The 21,881-nt window shown below is 42.9% G+C and overlaps 1 long non-coding RNA gene across 1 annotated transcript in view; it reads right to left on the bottom strand.

The window, feature by feature from the left end:
- Positions 1–14,244: 14,244 nt before the first annotated feature.
- LOC116856788 overlaps positions 14,245–21,881 on the bottom strand; it is a 75,915-nt gene continuing 68,278 nt past the window's right edge. Inside the window, exon 3 of the long non-coding RNA XR_004380625.1 lies at positions 14,245–14,280. This is a non-coding gene — a long non-coding RNA (uncharacterized LOC116856788). The remainder of the gene's footprint in view (positions 14,281–21,881) is intronic.

Below are 21,881 nucleotides of genomic sequence, written 5' to 3'. Positions count from 1 at the left end.
GTGTGAGAGGAAAATCGGAAATGTCTCTTGCCAAATCTATTGTGCTGGAGTCTTTGGGATTTGAATGAAGTTGACTGAGTTCTGACAATTTCCATCAGTGCACTTTAAAGTGATGGGATTCAAGAATACGGCAAAAGGCAATGTTTTTTATTCAATGTGCAAATCATCTGAATGTATCTTCCAGATGACTCTGTACCTCTAATTAATCATTTGTAATTTTCCTATAAGAAAATGTGAAATTGATGGAGCTGATGACCTTCCAGAAAAAGTGCCATGCTGCTACACTGAGACCTTCTAGTACCCATACTAAATGAATGCCCATGCACAGGCTTGTGTGGATAAAGGTGTGACCCCATGAAGGGTGTTGTTAAAGATGCAACAGCGCTGAAACCCTCATGATTCGTGAACCTTCTGTGCTCACAGCAAATTATAGGGAAAGAGCAACTCAGCCCAGCCCACGTCCACATTGGCTCTCTAAATTAGAACTTAGCACTAAAGCTAGAAAAGTGTGCTTATTTTATGCAACCAATCATCTCCAGAAAATGAATTTCAATTTGTTTTTGTAAATAGTGTAATTTAAAAATAGGTGTTAGGTGAACAGTGTATATTTAATAAATTCATTCAAATTGGGACTATCATGAATGAAACATTTTAACACAACAGAGAAGGAAAACAAAATGTAATTTTTATGATCAAACACTTGGGAAGAATAAACCAACCACACTGACACCTACAGAAATGAAACGGACAGGTGGAACAGTACTGCCAATGGGAACCTGCCGTGCAGGGTAGGAATTGAGGGCACTTTGGAGGAAGGAGAAGTGGGCTCCAGACCTGTTGGTTACAGGTTCAGGGGTTTTTGCACATCATTCAACATCCTAAATGTGTGGCTTCTCCCTTTGTAATATGGTTATTATAATATCTGCCTTATTGAGTGCTAAAAACATTAAATGACATAATATATGCAATGGTACTTTATAAATTGTAAAGCCCTATTACTACTCATGGGCCAGATTTCAAAAAAAAGTAGAGGCTGTTAGGGGCTGCTGTCAACAGAGAGGAAGATTGGAAGCAAAAGGTCTGAAGGTTCGTCAGGCTTAGAGAAGCCATGAAGAGTAGAAGAGCAAGTGTTGCAGGCTAGAGGGATAGCATGACCGATGAACTCTGCACCAGTGGGAAGCAGCCTGGTTCTGTGGGAGTGTTTTGAGTCCCTCCACCATCATGCCCGTCCTTCTCTAACCTCCAGGGGCAGAAGTGGCAAGCTGGCTCTACAAAGGCATAGCCTCAGGACCATTCCTGCCCGGGGGCAAGAAGTGGTTGGTGATTTTGTTTGAGGATGGAAGTTGGATCTGCAACCAGTGGTTCTGAATACTGAGGGCACATCTAAATCATCAAGGAACGAGAATCCCTGGTGGCCATCCCTGAGTTGCGCTGAAACAGACTTTCTGGGAATACAGTGGCTTAGGTGGTCTTTTGTTGTTGTTGTTGTTGTTTTCTCTAATCTAGATGGGATTCTGATAAATAACAGAGTTCTGAGAACTGCTGTTTAGTTTTTGGTTCACAGATAGAGAAATTCTTTCTAAGTAGAAACAACCTGCCATCCATTCAGCTGGAAAAGTTAACTCTATTCTCTAGTGGCCCCCAAAGGGGGCTATCTGCATTCTCAAGAGAGGGTCAGAAGATCTGAAACCTTGTTGGTGTACCAGAAACTTCTGCCTCCTGCCCCTGTCCTTAGAACACTAGGCTCATCCTCCTGCCCTGTAACTGCAGGGCTCTGACAGGTGAAGGCTTCAGCCATTCTCAGCAACGGAGAACACTTCACACAGAGAGCAGGGTACCTACCATGGCCCACAAAGATAGTCATTGCATGAGCTCTCCTGTTTAAGACCTTTAATGTCCTCGGTGTCCATACCCACCCTGCTCAGTTCTGTACAGACCCTGTGGAACTGAGGGAGGAAACTGGAGCCAAGCATCTTCACACATGCCTGAGCTATTAGTGTTATTAACAATAAGCCGCTTTCCATCTTAATTTCATCAGATCTACTATCATTTTAAAATTTTGTTTACTGTCTGTCTCCTCCACTGGAAGGTAAGATCTAAGAAAGCAAAGAATTTGTGCGTGTGTGTGTCACTCACTGCTATCTCCCCAGTGCCTGGAGATGTGCTTGGCATATTGTAGGTCCTCAACATATGGTGTATGAATAATGGAATAGTCCCCCCATCTCTGAGAACTTATTATGTGATAGGCCCAGTGCTATACCTTTATGTCTATCATATTTTATTCACACAATGGGAGGTGGTATTATTCATTCCCATTTTAGAGCAGAGGAAACTGAAATTCTGAGAAGTTAAGACACATACTTAAGTTTACACACATAAATAAGAAGTGGAACTAAGCCTTGAACCCATGACTTTCCAGCTCCAATGACCAAGCTCTTAATGATTTGGAACTAATTTCTCTCACTCAGGATACTACAGGAATATGTCTTCCACAAGAACTGGTTATAAACCTGGTTTCACTCTCACCCTGAGTAGTGATATGTTAATGGCACAATGTCCAGACAGTGGTATTTCCTGGGAAGGGGGTTGGGTATTGAAATCTAAGGGGGAATTCTATCCCTATATCCCACCTCCCAAATCCAGGATTCTTCAAGAAATCTACACAATGCCAGATGAGCTCATTCTCTTTGGAAGATTTCTTTTTTTAATGTTACCATGCCATATAGGAAGGGCCAAGGTGAGATCGAAGTGTGTCTCTTTTGGAGGATAAGACTCTGGATGACTTTTATTTTACCCTTTATATTTTTCTACAATGAATAATCTGTATTAACTATGGTAAGGAGTAAGCTGGTTCAACAAAGAGACTGCAAAATGCAACAGCCTACATAACTTCAAAGTTTCTTTCTCTTACCTACCAGACCAGGGCAGAAAGTTGGGTTCCACTTCATGCCATCACCCAGATTCCCAGCTGGCCCCACATGGGTCTAATGTGCCTGCTCCAGTTGTCCTTGTCTTTGTGGTTGAGAGTAGCTCATCAGCACCACCTCCAGGAAAAGAGGAAGAAGTAAAGGGAGGGCATAAATAGCCTTTTTTTTTTTTTTTTTTTTTTTTTCAAGGAGGTACTCCTACCTCACTTGGCAAAACCCAGTTACAGGGCTACATCTAGCTGCAAGGGAGGCTGGGAAACCAGTCTCTGGGCAGCCATGTGCGCTCCCAACACTCACACGCAGAGAGAAGTCCGTTATTAAAAGGAAGAAAGGGAGGATGGATATTAGGGGACAATAATAATTTCTGCCATCATGTGTGTTTATTTCTTCCAATTAAAAAAACCTGTCCCCCCAAGAAATTGACTTCTTAAAATTAACATACATCAAAATTGGCTTTTTTTTGGTATGGAAAGGTCCATGAGTTTAAGCACACCAACCGCAATCAACGTACAGAACAGTTCCGTCACCCAAAAAGCTGTCTTATACTGTGTTGCCTTAGTTACACCCTCTTCACTCTTAACTCCTGATGAACACTTATTTGCTCTTTCTCACTATACTTCTTTTTGAGAATTTCGAATCTCATATAAATGGAATCATATAACATGTAACCTTTCCAGAGTGGTTCCTTTCACTCAGCATAATGCCTTTGAGATTTATTCCATTGTTCTATGTATTAATACTTTCTTGCCTCTTAATGTATAGATGTCTGACTTTGTTTATCCATCTACTCACTGAAGGACATTTAGAATGTTTCCAGTGTTTGGCAATTACTCATAGAACAGCCTTAAACATTTGTGGACAGGGTTCTGAATGAACATAAATTTTCATTTCTCCAGGGCAAATACCTAAAAATGGGATCACTGGGTGAGATGACACGTGTATATTTATTTTTATAAGAAACTACCAAACTGTTCTAGACTAGCTGCACCAATTTACATTTCAGCTAGCAATGTACACAGGGATTCTACACTGCTGAATCTTCACCAGTTGTGGCATGGTTCGTATTTCTTTTTCTAGCCATTCTAATAGGTATATGGGGATATTTCATTATAGTTTGAATTTACATTTCTCTACTGGTTGATGATGTTGGACATCCTTCATGTGCTTATTTGCCATCCACATCCTCTTTCTGGTGAAGGGTCTGTTTAAGTCTTTTGCCAATTTTTCCACTGGGTTGTTTGTTGAGTAAGACAGTTTTTCTTTTTAACATATTTTGGATACAGGCCTTTTGTTAGATACTTGATTTGAAAATGTTTCCTCCAAGTTTTTAGCTTGTGTTTTCATTCTTCAACAATCTTTCACAGAACAAAAGCTTTCAGTTTTGATTAAGTCCAAATTATCAATTTTTTCTTTGATGAATTGCGCTTTTGCTATCATGTCTGAGAACTCTTGGCCTAACCTCAGGTCACATAGATATTCTACATTTTCCTTGAAAAGTTTTAGAGCTGTATATTTTCTATTAGGATCTATGATCCATTTTGAGTTAATTTTTGTGTAAAGTATAAGGTTAAATTGAAGTTCTGTTTTTTGTTTGTATGAATCCCAATATCATTTGTTAAACATACTATCATATCTCCACTGAATTGCCTTTGCATGTTTGGTAAAAATCAGCCATTCATATTTGTTTGTGTCTACATCTCTATTGTTTTCTGTTGATCTATGTATCTCTCCCTCTGCCAATACCACACTGTCTTGGTTATTTTAAAGTAAATCTTAAAACTGAATAACGGGACTCTTTCAAGGCCAATATTATTTTGGCTATTCTAGTTTCTTTGCCTTTCATATTGACTTTAGAATCAGCTTGTCAAATATCTATAAAAATTCTGCTAGGAGTTTGGGTGAAATTGTATCCAATCCATAGGTCAGTTTGGAGGGAAACTGGCATTTTTCCTATGTTGTATCTTCTAATCCATGAACATGGTATGGTTCTGCATATATTTAGGTCTTTGATTTATTTCATCAGCTTTTCAGAGTTTCAGCACATAGATTCTATGTATATTTTGTTAGAATTATACCTACATATTCTTTCTGAGAGGAGTTATTTTACATGGTACCTTTTTTTGTTCCAATTACTCGCTATTAGTATTTAGAAATATGATAGAGTTTTGTGTTTTGACTTTGTGTCCTAGGATGTGACTAAACTCATTCTTTTTTTTTTTAATTATTTTTATTAACACATGATGCATTATTTGCCCCAGGGGTACAGGTCTGTGAATCATCAGGCTTACACATTTCACAGCACTCACCATAGCACATACCCTTCCCAATGTCCATAACCCAACCACCCTCTCCCTACCTCCCTACCCCCGCCGGCAACCCTCAGTTTGTTTTGTAAGATTAATAGACTGAATTCTCTCCCTTCAAAATTCATATGTTGAAGCCAGTGTGAGTGTATTTGGAGAGAGGATCTTTTAGGAGGTAATTAAAATGAAATGAGGTCATAAGGGTGGAGCCCTAATGCATAAGAATGGTATCCTTATAAGAAGAGGAAGAGAAATACACACAGGAACCTGCACACAGAGGAAAGGCCATGTGAGGACACAGTGAGAAGACTGACAGTCTGCAAGCCCGCAATCAACCTTGTTGATCTTGATCTTGGACTTCTAGCCTCCAGAACTTTGAGAAAGTAAATTCCCTTGTTTAAGCCACCCAGTCTGGTATTTTCTTATGGCAGCACTGGTAGACTAATCCACTCACTTACCATTTATAGGAGTTTTTGGTAGATTACTTGGGATTTTCTATATAGATAATTGTGTTATCTGCAAATAGGGAAAATTTTATGTCTTTCTGTCTAATGTATATGCTTTTTATTTTAAATTCTTATCTTATTGCAGCGCCTTGAACTTCCAGTAGTATGTTGCATAAGTGTGGGGAAAGTAGACATCGTTGGCTTGAGTTGTTTCTGATTTTAGGGGGAAGGCATTCAGTCTTTCCCCATTAACTATGATGTCAGCTGAAGGGTTTTGTTGATGCTATTTATCAGGTGGAAGTGGTTCCCTTCTATTCTTAATCTGCTGAGATTTTTTATCATGAGTTGGTTTGGGAGTTTGTGAAATGTTTTTTCTATTTCAATTTACATGACCATATATTTCTTCTTAGCTTTTTGATATAGTAGATAAGTTTAAATTATTTTTTTTTTGAATGATGAACCAGCTTTTATGCCTAGAATAAATCCTACTTGGTCATGGTGTGTGATTCTTTTTATATATTCCTAGATCCAACTTGGTAATATTTTGTTGAGTATTTCTGCTTCTAAATTCATGAGAGATGTTCATCTATATTTTTAATTTTTTGTACTTTGTCTGATTTTGATATCAGGGTAAAATTGACCTCCTAAAACTAGTTGGGACATTTTCCTTCTTCTATGTCCTGAAAAAGATTGTGTATATTTGATTTTATTATTTGCTTGGTACAATTTGCCAGTGAAATTATCTTGGCCTAGAGAGTTCTTTTGTGGAAAGTTTTTAATTGTACATTTAATTGGTTTTTATAGTTCTAAGACTATTCAGGTTAACTATTTCATCTTGGGTGAGGTTAGATTCTTTGTGGATTTCAAGGAATTGAACCATTGCAACTAAGTTGTTGAACTTGTGTATGTGGAGTTGTCCATAGTATTTCTTTATTATCCTTTCAGTGGCTATGGGGTCTGTGGTTGGTTCTTTTTTAAACACGTTCCACAAGGAAGCATGTTCTATTGATTCTTACACTTCTCAATGTGTTAATAACATTCTTTTATGGTCTTTGGATTTTGCATGTCTTTAGGGATTATAAAATGGATTTGCAACAGGAATGGCATCTTCAGTCTAGATATAAAATAAAAGGTGATGATTGATTTCTCTGTTATGTGGGCTCTATTTCCCAGCCTTCCACTGGCAAGCTCCCAGGAAAAGATTGATACAAGCTCAACCACCAATTTGTATTTCTCCCTCCACCCTCTGTTTTGAATCTCCCCCTCCCACCACAGGGAAGAGATGAAAGTACGATACTTCTTAGAAATCTTCAACCCTGCCTTAATATTGTTTTCAAGTCCTCATTTACTACTTTGGAAGGAAACTTGGAAGAAATTAATAACTTGATTATCTGCTATTATTCCCCCTCTGGAGTTGATTACCAGTACAGTTAAGCCCACTTCCTACAGTGAGGAAAGACCTCAGGGATTGCCTTCCTGTTTCAGATCAAGAAGCTGTGTTCCTTTAAAGTAGGTGTCTTTTACAGAAAGTGTACAATATACCTGGCTACTATACGTATTACCTTTATCAGTAATAATATCAGGGTGGGGTTTATTATTTTCATTTCATAGGCAAGAACAATAAGGCTAAGAGATGTTTAGTTCAAGAATATTTCATGTTTCTTGCTGACCGTATGACCCTGAGAAAAATAATTATTAGTAATTAGGCTTCAGTTTCTTTATTTGTAAGACTGGGATACCAATATAACTTAACTCATAAGACTGGTTGAGGATTGAATGTGTCTGGCACATTCTAAGCATTCAATAGATTTTGTCATCACTCTTGCTGCTATTACTATACCAAAAACCATGTATTGAATGCACTAAATATTATTCAAAATTTATAATCATTGTTAAAAAAATTAATTTGTATTTAATTAGGGAGATCTTGACTAACCAGACCACACAAATTATTCCCTAAGTTGACTGTTTTTTTGCTTTTTGCTGCCTTCAGATCAGGTTCATAAGAAATGAGTGGGTATATTTAAAATAACAGCCTCCGCATTCTATGGAGAAGCAGCCGTCTCTGTGCCTGCTAACATTCTTGGTCCTGGAGAGCCGCTGACTGGTCAGAGACTTCATCAACCCAGACAGCCTTATGTAGGTTCATTAGGTTTACCAAGGCAGGAAAATGGGTTAAAGTGTTGTGCAAAATTGGATTTCTGTTCCCATTTCTCCCTCTCCGACTTCTTCTACCCTGTGACCTTGCACTGCTTCTCAATAAAGTAGGTGGAACATACATCCACACCTAGCGGGACGTGGCCATGTGACTTGCTTCAGCCAATAAAAAGTGAGCATATGTGATGCTAAGCAGAGGCTTTAAATGCCTGTGTAGTTTGGCTTGGATGCTTTGCTTCTGCCATCTGCCATCTGCAATGAGAGGGATGTGCCTTGGGGAGCTGCTGGTACTGTAATGAGGAGACACGTGGAAGAGACGTAAGCTCAGACTGTGGCTTGGGGTCAAGTCCAACTGATTCCTGCAGAGCCAGACAGAGCCCAAGGTCCATGAACAAAGAAAAGCAGCATTTGTTGTTACAAGCCACTAAGATCTTGAGTTGGTTATGCAGCAAAAACCGACTAATTGCAGATGTTTTGGTGAATTTTCAACAATAAGTATTAAAATCTATTGAGTGTGGTGATGATAGGGAGTAGGTATTTCACACACAGTTTGTCAGGAAATCCATTTAATCAAGTAAAGACTATAAATTTCCTCCACAGCATTCAGGTGAAAGACATATCAGATTTCCTTACACTTTGTAAATCCACCAACTCTGCTTCAAGCCGTCACCTTTAGGGATGGGAAATTCCATCTCAGTCGTATTTTGGAGGTCCACCCCTCCCTTGGGTTGTTTGGAAACTTTGACGCTTACAACATCCAGAAAATTGGGGGAAGGCTTATGACTGCTGTGCCTGAAGTATCTTGTCCAAGGCCAGTGGGGAGTGTTCCAGTGTTGAAAGCCCACTCTCTTCCTCTGTGCTGAGTTTGTCTGGGCATCCCTGCTGAGGTTCCCAAACAGAGCCTAGAGAAGTACTTCTTAAACTCCAGTATGCACACAAGTCACTCGGCAATCTTGCAAAACTACAACTTTGGATCCAGTGGGTCTGTATTTCTGATGAGCTCCCAGGATGCTGACATTTCTGGCCATGCACCACATGTTGAGTAACAAGACCCCAGACTGCAGCCTCTGCTGGCATTCCAAGAAGCCATCCTTCTTCACAAGCACTCTGAATACCTGGAGCTCTGGTCCCCCGCATATGTGGGCCACCTGTCCTCCCCCCTTCCCAACACCCTACTTAATCCCACCCTCCAAGGATGAGCCATTGCCTACCCTCTGCCCTTCATTCACTGGAAACATTCCCTTTTCAGATCATGAGCCTCACAGCTCTGAGTTAAATCTAAACTAGGATTTAGAAATTAAAGTCTGGATCCTTTTCTCCTTTGCCAAGCGCATCAGAGACCTCCAGGACTCAAAGGCCCGGCTGTTTGTCTGAAAAGGGAGTCAAAGGAGAAAATTAACTCGATTGGCACTAACAGTAATAAAATTGAATGAATATCTTAAGAAATCAGCCAGCCACGTTGGAACAGTCCAGTTCCCTGGATTGCCAATGAGAGAATATTGTCCTGGAGACAGGTCTTTGGCTCAACGGGGTAACTGCACATGCCTTCTGTCAGCTCAGAATTCTTGGTCATTTCACATTCAGTGAGTGGCTCCAGCCTTGGAAATGATGATTTTTAGACCAGGCAGTCAAGATAATTAGCATGTAAATGACACCTAAGGGTTCCGAAGCAGCCAGGCTGATAGGAACCCAGCCTTCAGGGCAGCCTTCCCAGTTCTGCAAGTTTATGGCCAGGAATCTGTTCTGATTGGTTGCTTTATTTGCTAAATGCTTTGAATATAACAGGTTGCTTGGGGAATAACTTTGCAAGCATGTATTTGCAGTGCCTATTCTTATATATCTCATTTTTTCCCTTACAATGAAAGCATTACAACACTTTTCAAATACAGGTTTAAGCACCCAACTCATGCATAAGGTAAAATATCCTACTATCAAGTCAGTCTGTGACTGGTTTGCCTGAGAATCCCAGGAAGCCAGCAGCCTTATTTTATTTACCAAAACATTAGGGAGACTCTATCCTGGTGGGATGGTGAGGCTGCTGAGTCCAGGCCCATGGAGGAGAACAAATGATGGTTTCTCAAAGAGGGTAGGACATGTTGTGGAGATGTCAGGTACTACCTCAGGCTAGAGTAAGACCCTCAAATAGCTAAGGGGCCTTTATCTCTTTTCTGGCTCTTTCTTTTTCTTTCCTCTCCTCTTGCCTTTTCTCTTTCCTCCTCCTCTTCCTCCTCATTCTTCTCCTTTCTTGGATTTCTGTCGGCTACCCTTGAGAGGCAGATTTTCAAAGACTGGGGCTGCTCACTGGGCCTCCAGATGGGGGCTAGTGAGCTGAGTGCTGCAAATCATCTGAGTATAAAAAGGCTATTCCAGCAAGATGGCCTCCTTAGTCTGGAAAGGGTAGGAGGTGAGGAGTGCAAAGGGGGCTTGGAGATTATAGGCCTCTGGGGGCATTATGGGAACTCCATGGGCTTTGTGTAACCCCCAGTCTCAGTTTGCCTGTGGTGAACCCCCCGAAATGTGTTCTTATGCCTGACGGAATGGGTGGCAGAGAAGTGAGGTGCTGGGGAGACTGTCTTATACATATCCAGGCTTGGGGAGAGGAAGGAAGAAGCCAGGGAGTCTAGGGTGTGGTGGAGAAGCTGAAAGAAGCAATGGAGACCTGGAACAAGGAAGAGAGGGTCACAGGAAGCTACCTGGGCCTGACCAAGGTTTCTGGGGCAGAGCAGTAGAAAGGCCAGTGTCCCTAACCCACAGCTTCCCAGCCTAGCATCTGTACTCACAAGAAGTTTTCATGGGCAGAAACTCACCCTTCCTGCTAGCTTTCTGTTAACCCACTTGTCTCATGTTAGTTAAGCCAGAACATGAGTCAGTGTATTGTGGTCACATGGATGTGAGGCCTGGAAGCCATTCTTTAGTACACCTTCAGTTGTGAGGGAGGAAACCAAAGCCCACTGGTAATTCTCTTCCTTAGCATTTACTGAGCTCCTACACATTCTAGGTACCAGGGTTCAGAGGTGAATTAGACATGAATTTGGCCACAGTGTTCAGTCTAATGGCCTCATTCATGTGACCTACTCCAAGTCACATAATAGTGACAAGGGTTAACCCAGAGGGTCTGGCTTCAGGCTCATGACCTTTCCACCCATTAAACTTCCACCTCTAAAGAGTGTTCCACTACTCTAAGCATAGTCTCTCTGTGTTAGCAGGGGAAGAAATCCCATTCTTCTCAAAGCTCAGTGTGCATGTGGATTGCCTAGAAATGTATCAAAAGGCAGATTCTGATTTGGTAGCTCTGGCCTGAGGCTGATGTTATGCATCACTAAGTGGCTCCAGGATGAGGCCACTGCTGCAGGTCCACAGATCACACTTTGATTATCAATGCCTTAATCGATTGTAATCCACTGGTACAAGCTCTTGGTTGAAAAGGATTCAGAACTGGTCCCTTCTCAGCAGTGATGGGGATGAGGAAAGAGGAGTAAAGGATCTGGGAGAGATCAGTTTGTCTTGCAAGGTGTGGGAGGGAGATGCATGGCAGAGTGCCCTGTGCTTACCAGTCCATAATGAGACGGTGTCCAAGTTCCCTTCCACATCAAGGATTATAAGAGTGTATCATTCCAGCCAGACCCTAAGGTGGTATGGTGGGTGAATTATTATGCAATTCAAGCCTATTAAGTAAACAGCTGAGCTGACAGCCTATGTAGTATGAACTGAGGAGAACCCAGAATGTTTTCCTTTAATCCTAATTTTAACCTCCTTTAACTCACCCTTTTATGCCCTACTTGGCTAGTAGTTGACAATTTCCTTTTTCAGTAAAACTTGAGATACTCCAGGACAGCAAGATTAAGCCATTATTAGTCACTAACACCACAGTATAAATGGATAAGCTCTTCTCAGCAAGGACGAATCTTAGTGAAACTAGGAGTAAAGTCATCTGGGTTCCAATCCTGACCCTGCTACCAACAAGTTGTGCAACTTTACATAGTTTTTATAGTCTCCTTGGGCCTCAGTTTCCTCTCTTATGCAATGAAGGGTGTAGACAAGGTCAGCACTAAAGTCCTCTGAGTTTTACCAGCTCAGTATTTTGTCAGAAAGTGCAAAAAGGGAGCTATCATGGGCCACTGAGTTAGAGGCTGGATGGAATCACTAGCTTGCCTGTCATACCTCCAGGCCTGGAGGGTGCGACTCTTAATTCCTAAGTGAGATGAGAGGTATTAAATCCTCCTGAGAGCGCAAGGCAAAGCACAATGACTGTGAGACAGCCTCATCATTTTGTAGGACTGTGTGAGGCTTCATTGGCCTGTCTGCCATAGGTCCTCGATGAGGAGGGTTCAGGGACACCAAGTGGGAAGGTCAGCTGCAGACAAGGGCCTCTGAGCACAGGGGTTTGGGGGAAGGCCAGAGAATGACACCTGAGACCAGCTGCCAACTTCTGATGTTGCCCCAGCCCAGCCCTGCTGTCCAGAGTTCCCACTCCAGGTTTTTACTTTTCTCTCTTTTCCAATCCAATTTTACCTCAGGTTAGAGCTACTCAAGCAAGTTATTCAGATAATCAAGGCTAAAAATACATGACTTTCACCAGGAATATCCAGCTAATGACGTCTAGTGCCTCTGTGTTGGTCCCAGGTAAGCGGCCACCTTCATACTGCCCCGATCACCAAGGCTCTGAATGACATATCTCCAGCTCATTCTTTCTCCTGTTCTAGAGACCAGGACCAGAGTTTTCTGCTGCTCTGGGTCAGTAGCTCCCCTTCTCCTCTACAGCTCTCCCTCCCTCTTCACCTACTCCCTCTTTTCCTCTCCCCAGACTTGCTAGTAACAAGTCTCTTCCCAAAGCCCCGCTTCCTCTACAGTTCCCCAACCGCCTTTGAGCCTTTGTGATGGAAGCCCATCAGAGAGAACCACTTTCCTATTTTATGCAGTGGTCTAGTATCTCCCATGGTTTCAAAGTGCTTGTCTTGCCTGTTGGACTTGCCACGGCTCTTCTGTCACACTGCTAGGATGATGGCTCAGGGAGATCAAGTTGACTGAGTGCAAAACCCTCAGAGTGTGTGGGTGCAGATCAATCCAGAACTCTGGTCACTCTAAGGCCCTTTGTGGGTCTCCCTGGAAGATGGTGTGTGTGCTCCTACCTGTGTGCTAGTAATGTTATTGAGAGGATGGGGGTGTGTGGCATACACAAGTGGGGCCTGGGGCAGGATGTGCTTCATGGAGTAATACAACTCTCAGAAGAGCCACCTCTTCTCATACCTGTAGCAACAAGCCAGTTTGCTCAAATGCATCTGGAAAGAATCAGCTCTCTCCCCAGGAGGCCACACTGACTCCTGACCCTGACTCTGACCGAGGTCAGAAGCAGGAGTACTGTGGCTGCACCTCTGTCCTGTTTACCTTCCATCAAGTCTAGCTCAGCAACAAGCCTGTTTGTAAACACAGATAACCACCCCCATTTCTGGGTACTTCCCTGCCCAGCTGTGATTGTTAATTTTATGTGTCAACTTGGCTAGGCCATGGTATCTAGTTTTTGGACAAACAGGGAGCTAGATATTGCTGTGAAGGCATTTTTAGATGAGATTATCATTCACATCAGTAGACTCTGAGTAAAGCAGATTACCTTCCATAATGGGTGTGGACCTCATCCAGTCCTGGATGTCCTGGAGGTCCTCCAGGAAGAGGGAATTCTGCCAGATGACAGCTTTCAAATTTAAACAGCAACACCAGCTCTTCCCCTAGGTCTCCAGCTAGCCAGACTGCCCTGCAGAATTTGGACTTGGCCAGCCCCCACAATCGTGTGAGCCAATTTCTGAAATCTCTCTTTCCCCTACTATCCATCCATCCATTCATCCATCCATCATCTACAGAGAGATGATAATACACACACACACACATACACACACACCCTATTGGTTCTGTTTCTCTTGGGAACCTGACAGATATGCCATCTGAGGTGACCACAGAGTCCTGAGGGATAACCCAGAGGCAGAACCAATGGCAAACTGATGAGGATTACTTTCTTCATCTGTCTGTGGTGTGACTGGACACTGGAGGTTAAAATTCTGGACGGACTGGCACAGGGTTCATCCCTAGCGTCCTAATAACATTTTGCTTCATCTAAGGGCTATTGGGGTGGGACTGTACTCTCATAAATTCCCAGCTGGGTGTATATCCTAGGTGTCATTTTTCACATCAAGCTTAAAGACTTAATTTATCTTAAAAGTGGGGTAATTTCTTACTTTACTTTTCCTTCAGAGGAGACCATCAATATCTCACCCAGGGTTCTGAAAAGTGCAATATGGGTGTTGCTCTTTGTTAAATGAGGTCTCCAGGTCTGCACGAGGAGGTGCGGGTAAGCATCTGTAAGTCCTTGTTTCTCCATCTGTAAAATGGACACAGTGATGACTGCCATCATCGTCGTTGTCATCGTCATCACCCACTGGACTACTAGGAAGCCACCTATGGAGAGAGAGAAATTGATCACAGAAATGGTCTTCTTCCTCCTCATTCTTTATTCCTTCTTCCTCCCTTTTCATTGTTTGCTTCTCAAGGGATGAATAAAGCTCCCCCAGGACTAAGCCAGGAGTTAATAACCAATAGAGTACATCAGTTTAAGTAAAAGTGTGAGACTTTTAGGCCAGTAGGTTTTTTTTTTTTTAAGATTTCATTTATTTATTTGACACACACAGAGAGAGAAATCACAAGTAGGCAGAGAGACAGGCAAAGAGAGAGGGGGAGGCAGGCTCCCTGCTGAGCAGAGAGCCTGACGCGGGGCTCGATCCCAGGACGCTGAGATCATGACCTGGGCCGAAGGCAGAGGCTTAACCCACTGAGCCACCCAGGTGCCCAAGGCCAGTAGGTTTTAATACGTTTGTATCCATTCCCCTCCCCTCCAACTTCACCAATGCCTGAGTAATTCTAGCTCCCTTACAGGCTTTATTTAGAAGGGGCAGATTGATCGTGCTAATACTGCAGCAGAGACCAAGGGTGACTAACAGGAGGTTTGGGCACTGCTGCAAGACCAAGGTGGGGGTGGCTCTAAGGGGAATGGGGACTCTTTGCGCTTCTCAGATCACATCTTATAGGTCAAGGGTCAAGAGACTTGAGTACCCCAGCTCTGAAATTAAACTTCTTTGTGAGTCTTAGCTTCCTTTTTGTACAACAGAGGTAATGTTACTGCTCTACACACACACACACACACACACACACACACGATTTTTTGATATCAGCATAAAATATCTTTTCCAGTTTTATTGATAAATAATTGACATATATCATGTATAAACTTAAGGCCTATAGCAGGATGGTTTGATTGACATATATTGTGAAATGATTATCACAACAGGTTTAGCTAACATCTGTCTTCTTATATAGATTCAATGAAAAGAAAAAGAAGAAGAAAGGAAAACATTTTTCTATTATGATGAGAACTCTGAGGATCAACTCCCTTAACAACTTTCTTATATATCATACAGCAGTGTTTGCTACATCATGTCCTACATTGAATCCCTAGTACTTATTTATCTTATACCTAGAAGTTTGTACCTTTGACCACCTTTGACCACCTTCTTGCAATTCCCCCTCCCCCGGGTCCTCACCTCCCGTAACCACAAGTCTGATCTCGTTTTCTATGTGTTTGATTTTTTTGTGATTTTTTTTTTGTTTTGTTTTTTAACATTCCGCATAAAAGTGATATCATACCGTATTTGTCTCTCTGACATATGTCATGTAGCACAACGCCCTCTAGGTCCAACCATATTATCAGAAATGGTAGGATTTCCTTGTGGGTTTTGTTTGTTTGTTTGTTTTATGGTTGAAGAATATTCCATTGTACATATATACCACATCTTCTCTATCTATCTATCGAGGGACACTTAGGTAGTTTCCATGTCTTGGCTGTTGCAAATAATGCTGCTATGAACGTGGGACACCAATATTTTTCAAAGGGAGGTTATTAGAATCACCTGCACAAAGTCCCCCGAGGATACTGCTAACATGCAGACCCTTGGACCCTATCCTGGGTTTTGCTGAATTAGATTTTCTGGGGCCAGGAATCTGCATTTTAACAAGGGACCAGGTGTCATATTTTGTTCCCATTATTCACGTTTATGTTATTCCGCTGAGAGACTGGAATTCCATCGAATTCTAGTCTTACTAGTATAGTGAACTATCGACACAGGCCACTTTTTTTTTTAAATTTAAAATATACATATCTTTATTATGTCCATGGGGGAAAAACACGTTTTAGATAATTTACTCTTTTGAGCAGAAGAATGTTGTGGTAGAGGTAGGCTAGGAAATGTCTCCATTTCTCCACTGTTCTTTGTATCCATATCACTTGCAATGTGACATTGCTGTACTTTCCATCAAAAGGTAATCTAGTTCTTTCCCCTGCAAACCTGGGCTGCTCTGTGACTTGCTTCAGCCAATAGAGGGCGGGGAAAGTGATGTGTGTTCCTTCCATTGGAGGCTGGAAGAGGTCCCGCCCCTTTCTACTCTACTGGATCCTGCCACTACCCTGTGACCCTCCCAGGTCCACCTGAAGGGGAATGAGAGCACACAGGAGGGAGAGCCCGACTGTCCAGTCGTGGACATCTGACAAGTTTATAGTTATAAAGCAGACTGCCCCCAAACAAATGAAGACCAACAGAGCTGCCTGCTGGATCCATAGGTGACCACAGAATCTCTAAGTCCAGAAGAGCTGCCTAGCTGACTTGTAGACTGTACCTTTAAAATATGGGTCTTGGGGCGCCTGGGTGGCTCAGTGGGTTAAAGCCTCTGTCTTCGGCTCAGGTCATGATCTCAGGGTCCTGGGATCGAGCCCCACATCCAGATCTCTGCTCAGCGGGGAGCCTGCTTCCTCCCTCTCTCTCTTTGCCTGCCTCTCTGCCTGCTTGCGATCTCTGCCTGCCAAATAAATAAATAAAATCTAAAAAAAAAAAAAAAAATTTAAATATGGGTCATATTATGCACCAGTGTCTGTCAGGATACAGAGGAGAGGAGAGAAAAGCGAGCAAGAGCCTTTATTGTGGTTTCCATTTGGCTGACACAGGTGAAGCAGACTTAAAGCAGGGCTGTTTAAAATGTGGTAATTTGGGGGCGCCTGGGTGGCTCAGTGGGTTAAAGCCTCTGCCTTCGGCTCAGGTCATGATCCCAGGGTTCTGGGATTGAGCCCGGCTTCGCTTCGGGCTCTCTGCGCAGCAGGGAGCCTGCTTTTCCCTCTCTCTGCCTACCTCTCTGCCTACTTGTGATCTCTGCCTGTCAAATAAATAAATAAAATCTTTTTTAAAAATGTGGTAATTTTAGCAGGCTCTGGGGCATAAAGGCTGTCCCTAGTTGTCTAATCCTGGCTCTGGCATGATTAGGGTGGTGGAAAGGGGTCCAAGTGTGAAAGCCAGGGAGGTGAAGGAGGAGGTTAAGGTGTGGGCTCTGGACTAGTCAGTTTGCATGTGAAAGGTGTGATCCTGGCTGAGACATTTTCTCTCTCTAGGAAATAGCTAACCTGGGAAGGAGCAGTCCCTCCAGGGTCAGCAAGCTCCCAAGATGTCCAAGCATCAGAAAAGACATGATTAGTTCAACTGTGAGTAATAGTTAAATAGACATTGTTTTAAGCCACTGAGTCTGGAATTAGTTAGTGATGCAGCAACAGCTGATTCCTACAAATGTCCATGAGGAACAATGACAATGAAAACGTTGTTACGAACACATTAATAAGGGCATATTTTCCAAAATTGAAACTCGGGCAGGAGGAAGCAGTAGGACAGGCTGCAGTGACCACTGGCCGTGGGTAACTTACTCTTGCTCTGATACAACTAATTTGCTGATGATTTTCCCAATTTGATTGTTCCAGGCAATTCTGGATGGAGCTGTTTTGGCTACTTCCCCATATGGAGCCGTACTGTCTCCTCGCCCTCTTTTCTCCCTGCAGAAAGTGGAGGTAACTTAGGCTTAAGGTTTTGTAAAACCAATGATAAAAACGTTAAGCAGTTTGCTTTCAGGAAGTTATTTCTTAGAACAATGATTATCTAGAAGGTGGGACCTACCAACATATGTCACTCCCAATCAGGGAGTCACATGCAATAGGGAAAAAAAAAAGCATATTTAACAATACAGAAACATTTAGCATTATAAAGTGAGAAAAAGATATTAGTTTTTGTTTTGCAGTACAACTATCCAAAGTAAAGTTCAACAGTAATTTTTTGGCCAAAGGAAACATGCAAAAGATACAGTGATTTTCAGATGGGACCTTTCAGGACTTGAGAGTGAGGTGGGAACAGTGTGAGATTTGTGCTTTCACAAGAAGGGGTCTGGTTAATAAAAGTTTAGATGCTTCATCTTTGAGGGCTAAATGGTGCCCAGTGTCCCCATCATGGTAAGGCTTGAGTGGCCTTCCAGTGAGAACACTGGGATCTTAGTAATGGAAATAACCGCTTTATATGCAGCATGTGGTTTCTGTGAACCACAGCTCTTGCCTTAGTAATATCACTAAAATGCACTGAAATCCACTGAAAATCCCTTTTGTAGTTTCCTAACTAAGAACATTTCTTTCAAGGCAGGAGATTTAATGGAACATAAAGCAAATACCAAACTTGGTCAAAATTAATCAAGTCCTTTGAACATCACTGGCAGAGCTCTCTGAAATGAATACATCATGATGCAAATGACAAATATGTCTCTAAAGGCAAAACTCAGTTCAGTCTCCTAGGTAGGGGAAAACCCAGTCCTCCACCTCCTTCTGTGTTTCTCTTTCCTGTGTGTCTCCTTTACTACTCACGCAGAGCACTCACAACACCGCTGATGCCAGATGTGCAGGGGTTTTCCTGCACATCAAGCAATTCTCTGGGACACCAGCAGGGGATCCTACAATGTGACTGGTACAATTCTGACATTATTTATGTGGAGGTAGCATCACATCCTGCAGATTAAGAGCTCAATCCCACAAGACTGTTCCCACTGTGTTTCAGATGCCAAATGCAAGTAATATGTCCCCAGGTTACCCACAACTTCCATCCTATTTGGCTACAAATTGGGGGTTCCCATGGCCCTTCCTCAGACTTGATTAATTTGCTCACAGAGCTCAGGAAAACACTCACTTGTATCTGCCAGCTTATTTAAAGGATGTAATAAAGTATATAGCTGTACAGCCAGTTGAAGAGGTACATAGGGTCAGGTCTGGAAGTGTCCCACGCATAGTGCTTCTATCCCCATGGATATGGATGTGTCATCCTCCTGGTGTGGGTATGTCCATTCACCTGGAGGCTCTCTGAACCTCCTAATATTAGGATTTTCTAGAGGCTTCCTCATGTAGGCATGATCAATATTAGCTGTATTTATAGCCCTTCTTCCCTTTCTGAAAGTTCGGGGGTGGGGCCGAAAAGTCCAAGCTTCTAATCATGGCTTGATCTTTCTGGTGACCAGCCCCCATCCAGGAGCCCACCCAGAGTCATCTCAGAAGAACAAAACACACTCCTAGTGTTCCTATCACTTAGACATTTACAAGGGTTTGGGGAGCTCTCTCTGGGGAACAGAGTGGCAGGACAAGCATACGTTTAGTGTTATCCAACAGCATCTCACTCAGCTCCTAACTACTACTCTGGGACAAGAGTTAACACTGCTTCCCAAGATTTCTGCACGAGGGACTGCAGTGGCTCAGGCAGTAAAAAGTTTGTCTCTAGTTTTCCGCAACCAGCTGGGAAAGCAACTCCTAGTAGCTGCAGAGCTTCCCATTATTTACCAAAGGTTTCAGTTGAAATCCATCCCATGAACCACTGCTGAACAAGTGGCAAGGAGGTGATGAAGAGGGTATCAGGAGAAGGAAAAATAATTGCTGGAACACAGAAGGAAAGTGTAAATGAGTTAAACTGCTCTCTTGAGAGGGCGAGAGCTGGGAAGGCAGCTATCCCGTGCCTATGATTCCTGGCAGGTGTTTCCACTGACAAAAATGCCACATACCCAAGGATGCAGCCACTGTGCTGGGTGGGGGAGGGTTGTGGGGACAGGGATGGGGCTGCTGAAGGACAGAAGATATGCATATGGCACTGAGAGTCCTTGCGTCAATCAGCTGATCCTAGGGTAGCAAGGTTCTTTGGGGCCTGACTGTGTTGCTATGGAAAAATCCAATTCCATGGCAATGCCAAGGGACAAAGTAGCTATGTTCCATACCAGCAGCCCTGGGGCCCCTCCCTTCTTCCTCAGCACAGCACCTCCCTTCCCTGGGCTCAGTCAATCCAGACCCTACAGTGATGTTCAAGTGGTCTGTTTGGAGAAGCAGTGAATGAGCATCTGGTCATGAGAAAGTGAGTGTGTAAAAGTAAAAAATCACATGGTGTGGCCCACTCTCCATGTCTTGCCACAGGTCAGGAGCCGACAATCTCCCTCCTCAGCACTTTCTAAATAGTTTGCCCTCTATGTTGAATCCATTGTAAAAGTGACGTCTTCCTAAATCCACATTGGTCGGGCTGTTTCTAATATCTGCCAATGTCCCTTGAGTAAACTTGATACAGTTGTTTTTCTGATAGAGGGAAGAGTTGGGAGTGTTATCCTGTCACTCCCATGAGGCCTCCTTAAGGTTGCTGACAGCCTTCTTCGAGGTGGCAAAAATGGGGGGGAAAAGTGTATGGAAACTACATGGAAAAAAATATGACCTTTTGGGGCAGGCTTTTCAAAGAGTCAGTTCCTGTTGAAATTAGGAGATGGAAGGAAGTTAAAAGACTAGAAGCAATAGCAAGGCATGACATTCATCCTGCCGCCAGATATATATTGAGCACCACCTCGAGCCAAGCACTATTCTAGGTCTTGAGATTACAGAATCTAAATTGGAATTTGAAACTGGATTCAAATGTACATAAAAACGGGCCAACGTAGATAATTGGTGTAGGGACTGAAGATATTTCCGCAGACTTTGAAGACCTCATTGTGTGTGGGGGGGGGTGGCTGTGGAGGTGGGGCTGGCAGTCTTTAATATGGATTTTGCCTTTGTCACTAAGGACACCCCCTGTGCCCTTGTCCTGAAGTGCCCAGAGAAAGACCTGTGCCATCTATTTTCAGAACACGAGGACATTTGGTGGGCTGCTCTGACGAATTTCCTCTGCTGTAGAAGGAGAGGGGCTGTTTATGGATTTCTGGAGGAGGGACTGTTGCCTGATTCTCTTTGCTTGCCCTACTCAGAAAAATGTTCAGATTTCTTTTTAAGGCGATACATGCAGGATCATTCTATTGCAAGCTATGCATATGTATCTGTTTAATTTTAACTCAAGCTCTTTACCAAAAAGCAAGTTCATTTACTCAGAGCCTAGACAGAAGGCTTTCCCAGTCCTGACACCTTGCTTATTTGCTACTTAAAGTCTTTTGGAAGAAAAGAACAGATTTTTGCATTTTGTTCCCTTTCTTACTTCAGAATTTTTTTTTTTTTAAACCCACACAACTGTCCTAATTGGAAAGGATTCTTGATCTATTTCATTGCAGTCTGTTTATTTCTGGTAAGTGTCCAGAACACTTGGCCCCTACCCCTGCCAAGGCTGCTCTCCAACAACATTTCAACTTTGTTCCAGAGCAGTTGGAGTTTCACAGCAGCCCAGAACTCTCCGCAGAGAGCCCCAGGTGATATGCTAGGGCATAGGTCTCCGCTCTGGGGCCTATCCTCAGCTTCCCTTTAGGCCCACCCAAGTTGCTGGTCACAATGGTGTTCCTGTCTTCTCCTTTCTGCTCACCTCTCCACATAGGGCTGCCCCACCCAGCTGCTGCCACACTTCGGGTGCAAGCATGGAAACTGAGGGGTTGTGGATATCAAAATCGAATTCTGAAATCAACTAGAGTCCCTGGCATATTGCACAAGTCTAGGACAATTCCAGCCTGCACAGATCTGCATTGGGTTAAGGCTGTACATGGTAAGGAGGTACCTATTAAAGGCAAAGAGATCAGATTGGAACAGGGCAAAAAGTGGGGTTGTAGGATACAGGCAAAAAAACAAGGCGTCTCCATAAACACGTGTGACACAAATGAAGTCACCATCAGGAATAGCCTTAGGGATTGGTGGAGGGCTGGAAAATCCACCAAGGTAA

Source organism: Lontra canadensis, unplaced genomic scaffold (genome assembly GCF_010015895.1).
Source record: "Lontra canadensis isolate GAN:19392208 unplaced genomic scaffold, GSC_riverotter_1.0 scaffold112, whole genome shotgun sequence".
In the NCBI taxonomy this organism is placed as follows: domain Eukaryota; kingdom Metazoa; phylum Chordata; class Mammalia; order Carnivora; family Mustelidae; genus Lontra; species Lontra canadensis.
This window is presented reverse-complemented; position numbering and strand designations above follow the sequence as displayed.